This window comes from Phasianus colchicus, chromosome 10 (assembly GCF_987193195.1).
Source record: "Phasianus colchicus chromosome 10, bPhaCol1.hap1.1, whole genome shotgun sequence".
Taxonomy (NCBI): domain Eukaryota; kingdom Metazoa; phylum Chordata; class Aves; order Galliformes; family Phasianidae; genus Phasianus; species Phasianus colchicus.
Genome location: NC_143445.1, coordinates 13,196,007 through 13,204,745, shown reverse-complemented (window position 1 = coordinate 13,204,745; position 8,739 = coordinate 13,196,007). Strand labels below are relative to the sequence as shown.

General features: G+C 38.0%; 1 long non-coding RNA gene across 1 annotated transcript in view; it reads left to right on the top strand.

Annotated features, from left to right (window-relative positions):
- The window catches only part of LOC116230821 (uncharacterized), a 183,032-nt gene continuing 174,293 nt past the window's right edge, over positions 1-8,739 (top strand). The window contains exon 1 of the long non-coding RNA XR_016469643.1: positions 1-1,384. This is a non-coding gene — a long non-coding RNA (uncharacterized LOC116230821). The remainder of the gene's footprint in view (positions 1,385-8,739) is intronic.

Here is an 8,739-nt window from a genome sequence, read left to right as displayed (position 1 = left end):
TTTGGTTTCCTTTGGCTCCTCTTAAGTCTTGTTTCAATATCATTCAGAACTAAGTTTCAGTCCTGTACTTTCAGATTTTTGTTTTTATTCTTGAATGGACAGAGACACTTCTGATTTGTTTATTGGTTAGACTAAGTTTTCAAGGCTGAAGATGAGGAGAAAGTTAGTGTTGATGTGTAGGGTCAATTAACAGACAAGTTTTGTAATCTAAGAAACTTCTTCCTTACAGAATCCTCAAGGTTTACAAGGCCTGAAGAATTTCATACTAGCATCATTCAACTCCCCCCCTGCCCCCCCAGGGTTTTACAAGCTATACAGGGAAAATGATGAACCACGCAATGTAGTCACAACACAAAATGTCTGTCAGGAATCATGCCTCTTACAGAATTTGCTAACAGCATGAAGCAAAGCTTCCACTGCCGTCTTTGAACTGTATACACTATACAGCTTAGAAGTTCTGATGATGTTGGGAGAGCTTGCAATTTCTAAGATTACGTTGTAGCCCAAGAATGTTGATCTTCCAAATTCCTGCAAAACAACATCTGTTAGAAGGATACAAGCTACAAGAAGGCAAAAAGCATCTTAGATTTTGCTGAGGCCAACAGTATTCACTCAGAAATATCCGAGGTGATACTGAGTCTTCAAAAGCAGCTAGATAATAGAACATGACTGAAATTATTCTGGCAGCCCTAACCAAATGAATCCTTTCTCTGAATTCTGAGATGTGATTCAGGTGTTCATGTGGAACATAACCCTAGTGCTATCTAAGCCTGCATGGCTAACCTATATCCTAGTCTTCTCTGTGGTAAACTCTTAGCTTCAGAGATTGCTACCAGAATAATTCCAAACTTGTCAGCATGTTTATTTCAGTCAGACCTAGTGCAGGGGCAGCTGGGCCAAACGTGGCATGGGTGGGTCATGCAGGGCTAGTATCAGCCTGTAGATCAGCTCCAAAGCCAGGAAAGCCTGCAGCTCAGCAGGACTGCATACCAGTGTCCTTCAGCTGGGCTGAAATGAGGCCTCAGGTGGGGCTGCCCAGTTTGTTAAGTGCCCTCAGGGCAGTTGTGGTGCCCCCCTGGGAGTGAGGCAGATTGGTCAGTGTGCAGCTGAGGGAGGAGTCCCATCAGGAGCAGCTGGGGGTGTGTGGGTCTTCACTTCTTTTTTTTCTGTGATGAGACACTTTTGTTTGGGATTTGGTTTCCCCAAACTCTGAGTTGCAAGGAAAAAAGCTTTTTGGGCTGTGGAAAGTGAAAGAACTTGAATAAATGGTTTCTGCTTTGGCTAGGGCCTTACAGCAGGCTGCAGGAGTAACGCCACAGGTGCAGCAGCCATTGGTACCAATAGCAAGAGGATTCTGCTGCTGTCCTGGAAAGTTGTTAATTTGGTGAGTTTTGACATGGCAGGATTACTGAGAGTGCGGTAAGTGGACAGTCTTGTTTCATGTTTTATTGGTTGCTGTCCTGGTGTAAATGCAGACGTGACATCTGTGAGTTGTGTTTGGAGCTGGGAATGTGAGCTCTGCCAGCAGTGAAGTTACACCATGGCTGGCTTTATCTGTGCATCTGTAAGAACTTATGCTGTAAGGATTATGCTTGTTGGGTTGGGAAAGAAAGTACATGGCCAAATCCTGATCTCAGTTGCACGTGTGGAGCTCCCAAGGCAGTAGGGCTGCATCCTGGCTCAGCACATGGCCTAATGAGGTCTTGCATGATTGCGAATGATGTGGATGGCACACTGGAGAGTCAGCAAACAACTGTTCTCATTTTTGTTGTGCTCTCTGCACTGCAGCATCTGTTTTGCTTCATCATTTTTTAAAAGAAAACCACAAATATTTTTTCACTAGGGAGCTGATAAATAACAGTGCTTATGTTTTAAAAAAGTTTTGGGGAGAGGGAAGTGATTCTTCTGTTTAAATTCTTTATATTCGGAGTTGAGCATTGATTCACAAATTGTATCTCATTGTTTTGTTCCTAGATCAGAAAATTCTATGGGGTATTCTCCCCTAGGAAATCGCACGGGATGTGATTTATTTTTATTTGTGTGTGCAACTTTGCATAGAATTCTCTTTCATGTCAGCTTTTTTTTTTTTTTTAATGGAGATTTGTATTTCTTTAAAAAATTGGGACACTGGGAAGTATTTAAAATTTGTCAGTGAAAACTTGAATGAAAAGAGTTGCAGCTTTTGGATACACCTGTAACTGGTGTGATGTAATAAGCTGTCTTAAAGGGCTGTGGTCAAAAGATGATGTTATGTTGCTTCATTTTTAATACAGCTGCCTGAGAGGAAATGCATTCTAACAAATGGCATGCCCTGTGCAGAGCTGGGGCAGGGTTAGCCCGAGTCTAGTCTTAGTATTTCACTAATATTTTATATTTCTGTAGTATTTTCATTGCTTCTAGATGTGTTTCGTTTGATAGATGACAATGCTTTTAGAGAAGAAGTTTTAGTTGGCATTTCTGTCTTACCTATTCTTGTGGGGACGAGAAAAGGTTTAAGAATTATCTATTGGAAAGGGTATTTAATCTGTGGTGGAGACTGTGTGAAGAGAAATCTTCAAAGGTACACGTTACTTCAAAGATGCGTGTTATGACTTCAAAGTTATGGCTGGATAGGTTCTCAGGTAAGCTCAGATACTTTTGTAATAAGAAATTCTCTTTTTTTATATAGAGTCTTCTAATGGTTCAGTGGTTTTGGTATTTCTGAAGCAGGGTTTGCTAATTTATATGGACTCATTTCTGAGTTTCTCAATACGGAAGCTGTCATTTATTTATTGTTTATCCAACATCAAAAACATACACTTGAACTTATTGAGTAAACTTTTTGACTCCTTCCCCACAGCATTGCATTTAGAAATTAGGCGTAACAAGAAGTTAATCAACAAAGCAGGGGAAGTATGTGCAAATGTGAATTGGAGAAGGTCCGGGAATTCATAAATTAGATAAAGTTTGAGTTTCTTAGAGTGAAAAAGAATAAGGTTGTTTGGTTGCTATGCAAATCTTGTCTGAATGCCCAAGTTCTGAGCTGGACAAGTCCCAGCAGTCTAGTGGAGGATCAGTGGAAGGTCAGTGTACTACCAGCAGTAGGCCTAGACATGATCAAAGGCACTGCTGTATGCAGGGCAGCCAGTTTTGTAAAGACCATGTGGAGCACCAGGCATATCCTAACATGGGTCTCTGCTTTGCTGCTTCTCTCTCCCTTCCAACTCTATGCTCTCACTTGAAAAAGCACAACAGGAAAATTCTACTGCTTATAGAAATCAGTGGCATAAAGACAGGATGATGAACGTCAACTCTTCTGTCCAGAGGAAGTGGTCTGCAACGCTTATTTGTATGACACAGTTGGGTGGAATAGAGGCTGCAGCATTTCTGCCCATCTTTATGGTTATGTGCCACTGATGGGCTCAGAAGTGGTGTTTTGGAGTAAGCTGATATCTGTCTAAAGCTCTGAGCTGCTTCTAGATAGATCAGGGTTAGGAGTGGACCTTACAAAATTTAGTGAACTAACATAGTCACTAATCAAAGACAACATTCAAATGACGTTAAAGGATACCAAGATCCAGGGCCTTATTTGAGAAACAGAAACAATAAAAAAAAAAAGAAAAAAGATTAATTTCAAGGGTCATGTGAAGCAGATAACAAAGAGACAGTGAGAAGTGTGTTTTTTCTAAATTAGAGAACAATTGTCAAACATGCTGCCTATTTCTGGGTACTGCTTTACTGCATCAAGCAGTGGGACAAAGCAAGGTATTGAGATTTTGCAGTCCAGTTGCTGCAGGGATATTCTGCAATTTATTTATTTTTGAATAGGTGGATGACTAGAAAAAGTTCTACATGTGTCAGAAACATGATCATTGCTATGAAAAATTATTCTATGTTCTATGTAAATCTTGTATCTAGGAGAAAAAAAAATCTCATGTTCCATGACTGAAGTAACATTTAGCTACTAGTAAAAAGGTATGTCTTTATTTAAATAGCAGAATTACAGTTATAGTTGAAATGTATGAAAGGCTTCATGTAGATTAGACTTCATTGCAAAACTGATTTTTCTTTTTATAATACATATCTTTGTCAGTATTTCAGGCTGAATTTATTGTAATTTATTGTAACAACTACTTATCTTTTTTCCTAATAATTCCTTAAATCATATATTTTCCACTTCTGCACATCATAATATAAGTATTGAGTACTGAAGTGCATAATATTACTTTAAAAAATCTAGTTGGGTGACAAGAATTAATTACAATTCTAAATTATTCCATAGATTCTCTATTCTACAGTGGGAGTTCTAGTGAAATGCTGGCAGTAGGTAATTAGCTGGTGCTAATCTGTGTCTTCAGTTTTGAGTAGTCCAAAGAAGATTTGATGTTTCCTTTTCTGCAATAAACAAAAATAGCTTCCAAACTGTCAGAAAACAACTGTAGTTCTTAAGGGCTAATCATTACCAGCCTTTGTCATGGGCTTGTAATTGTTTCATGAATTCTGCTTCAATCAGGGAAAAGTGTGCTTAAGTGCCAATAAAAGTTTTTATGCTGCTATGATTTTCTCCTGCCTCATCTTCCTCCTCCCATTTTATGGCTTTATTCCACTGTCCCTGTTACTAAGCAACACTGCACGTGGTGTTCATGCAAATTACTGCAAACTCCCTGATAGCAAAGCAGACTAACATCAGGTTAATTTCCTGATTAATATGTGCTGCAAGAAGTGCTGTTCACAACAATAGAGAAGCGGCAGGGGAAAGGCAGCTAGGAAGCAGCTTTGTAGTATAAGGAAATCTCTTTGGTACTTTTTAGGTTGTTTTATCTGTGTCTACTACAACCCGTCCAAGCAGATGGGTTGACTTTTTGGTTCCATCATTTTGGTCTTATCTGTTTTGCATAGAGAACCCCAGCTGATTGCACCGTGTGCATCCAATGACAGTGCAAGTGGTTTTCTTGTGGTTGAATGCTATAGCTCAATCTGTATGCAAAGGGAGATGAAACGATTGTTCACATGCTGATCTTGTCCTGATTTTAGAATTAAAGGCAGGACATGAGACTTCTCAGAACTGAGTGCTGTCTCTTATTTCAAGCCAATGGTCAAATTCCAGCTGACACCACTGTGAATGGACTCCAACCAGTGTTCATGTTCATTTGATAAATGTCTGTGATATGCCATAGTACCACTCCCCATAGCTCTTGCATGACAGCTGACTGCACATTTTTGTCTTTTCCTCTTCTTAAAAATACAAAGTCTCATTTAACAGACTAGGGACTATAACCATGTCCATGAGGCAACACCATTTTAGATGAGAATAAAGCAAGCAGATTTTAGTACTGAACTACAGAAATCTGAAGAGCAATGTTCAGACTGCCCTGTTTGCTCACTGGAAGAGCTGTGACAGATTTATGGTTGGTGTTTTCAGAACTGCTTTGACTACTTCTCTAAATCAACATCAAAGTACGCTTGTAAAAGGTAGAAACTGAAAATTTAAGTATAGAATATTAGAGGGTTTAATATGTAGTTAAAAGTATGTTTGCAATTTTGATTACTATAAAGCTTGAGGCTTTATACTTCTCAAACAGCCTAACATTATACAGAGCTTCCAAGCAAATTCTGCTTTTTAGATAGTTTCTTGGTTTGGAATCTACCCATTTTCAATGTAACAAAAGTAATAGCATGTAATGCAGCTCTAGGAACTATATCTGCATTGACTCATCTTCAAACATTTCCTGTGTTTTGCTCTCTTCTCTTTCACTTATCTCCTGTTTTATTTCCTTCTGAAGGAGAAAGAAATACTGAAACCACTGTCAGTAAAAAGCTGTCAAACACACGGTCGACAGAAAAAGTTATAGACCAGATGCCAGTTCATTCTTTTACATGATTAAATTGCAATTCAAAATTTGTGTGTAGTGATGTTTCAATATCTTATTTTTTTTCCTTATTTGTTAGAGTTCTCTTAAGAAAACTGCACTGTGCTTTTGGAAAAGCAAGCATTTCCCAAATCTGAAGCATACAAAGTCTTTGATTCCTCTATTTTCTGTGAAAGCAAGCATTTAAAAAAATATATGATTAATACAGTTATGCAGCACATTCTTCGTACTGCTCCATGTGCCCTTCTTCATTGCTATAGTGAACTTAACAGCTGTGTGTGAAGTGCTGCATTATGCATTATCAGTAACTGCAATACTGCTGGCATTGCATGGCAGGAGTTTCATTGTAAGTGAAATGTAGGGCTGTCCCTACTTGAGGCAGATCTTTCAGGAGGCTGTGGATTCTATAGTTTTATTGGGCCAGATAAGTAAGGTTATTTGCAGTGAAACTAGGTGCTAATGAGCACAGTGCTACTCTGCACGAGTGTACATGGTGGTGGTGGCAATCTGCTCATAGCTGGAAGTTGTGGAGCTTTGCAGTGTCGATTGGCTTCTGCTTTGACACAGGCATATCATCAATCAAATGATACGGCAGGAGAGATAAAGGCATATTCCGTCATGGAACAGCCTTGTCAGAGTATTTGAATTAGCTTGGTAGAAAACTTGGCCTTTAAACAGTTCCAAGGTAAGCGTAACTTCAAGTGAAGTGTAAGGAAAAAAATTATCTTGCAAATAAGCTTTGCAGTCTTCTTTTGGGTTGGAGGTAAGAGATCAAAATCGGAATATGCCTTAGATGGTTTTGCTTTTTTGTTTTTGTTTGTTTGTTTTTTTAGATATACTGTATATTTTCTAGCATCTTGACAGGATTTTGCCTGAGTGCCCTGTTTAAATCCAGCACCTGTTTGTTACAGGCTATAGCAATGAATATTAGTATTTTGGAGCTCATCTGCTAAGCTCTCAAGGCATATTCAGTACACACGTAACAGTGAGCCCTGCAGGAAAACTGAAGTTAGATGCTTAAAGAGAGTGTAGTAACTTATTGTAGGTGCAGAATATTACCCAGGTTCAAGCAATAAGTACAACATATTTTTTTCCAGTTAGCTTAAAGTTTTCTTTAAATAACAGGAAATTGATTCACAAGCCTTGTTGAGCAAAACAAAATCACGTTGCAACTTCAGAGTTTCTGGATTATGAGCTGTATTAAAAAAAGATTAAAAAAAGAAAATGTTCTCATTTGGAGTCCAGTGTTCTTGTCAGCTCCTGTCCTTCCTAAACTCTGCTACCTCTGTTGTGAAGTAAAGCTAAAAACAGCTTTGTTTGGAGGTCTGATTAAAAAAAAAAAAAATGAATTTGAAAGAAACAATCTAACCACGTGGTGTAAAAAATAATTTGAACCAACACAGTTAAATGTATTTTAGAGTAATATTTTAAAATATTGAAAATACCATCAACTTGATGTAAATGCTTCTGTGCAAAAATATTACTTTACAAAACTACCAGTTAGACCAAAACATAAAATTTGATCTTTCTAAAGCAAAGCACTACATTTCTACTGCTCATTCATCTAAAAATTACAGACAATGGCATACAAAGTTACTACAGATAAACAGAGAAATTCAAGAATAACAGAAGTATCATTTTGCTGAATTTAAGATATATGTTGCACCATGTAACAGTCTAACATAGAAAGTATGCTATGAAGTATGCCTTGCTGCATATTCCTTTATACTTCCACTTAGTGTGATCAAATTACACACACAAAATGACCAGGTTCAACATTAACAGTTCTCCATTAGATGAAATTACATCTCCTGTACCTTTTATTTATACCCTTTCCTTGAGAAGTATCCTGCAAATCATAAACATTCTCTCTTTTTATGGCTGCTTTTATACAAAGAAGGGTTTGGGTCTGCAAATTTTATTGTGCTTGAGGGTTTTTTTACAGTGCAAAACCAAATTCTTAGAGAAGGGTATAAAAATAAAAGCGCTTTGATCAAAACTTAAGAAAATAGCCTTATTTTAGCTCCTTTAGTACTTCATAATTGTTCAGCAAATTTAATTATACACAGTACTACTACAGCATATATTTTCTGTTCTTTTGTATTTGTACACTGCTCTAAACTAAGCCTGGAGTTCAGGCTAGGTAGGCCAAGCTGATATAGATCTATATGCAGCACTTTATCTGCCTCTCCTGGACATACAGTTATCTGATGGGTTTCTAAGACACTGATAATACTGGAGTACTTACAGTAAGATAGAAATAAATCTCTTCTTTGAGTGGACTAACACAGCAACAAAGATAGCTTTCACAAAGATGTTACCTATTGACGACACATCTTGTATCTTTTCATAACACTTCAGACAATAGAAGCTCTTATAATAGTAACTTTTTACAATATAAAGCTATTTCTATAGAAGTAGAAAACATAGCCACCACTTCACAAATCATGACTGCACGAAAATACTGAAATGAAAATATCTAGTTTTTGACACGTTATTCATAGGGTATTTTTAAAGCTGAAGGACACAGCACTAGACCATTATAAAGACTGTGGGATCCTGGTTTCAAATGTGGTCTGTGCTTATTTCTTGTACAGCTATGTCTGCAGAACTCACCAGCGACAATGAGCTTGACAGCTCTGCCATTAGATAGCGGATTTGTTAACTCAGCCTTGGTAGCGAGGTCATTGATAAAATGGACTTAGTGATTGATAGAACAACCTCACTGCTTTGCACTAGCTTGTGGGATGATACGTTGGCCAAGCTTGTGACACAGAAGAGCAGAGCTGGAGACCCTGACCTTGTGAGTTGGGTAGGAATGGTTTGATGTGTTCCAAACTGAGCAGGATGTTCTAAAGAATCTTAAAAGAGCCTCTCCAAACACTCTGAA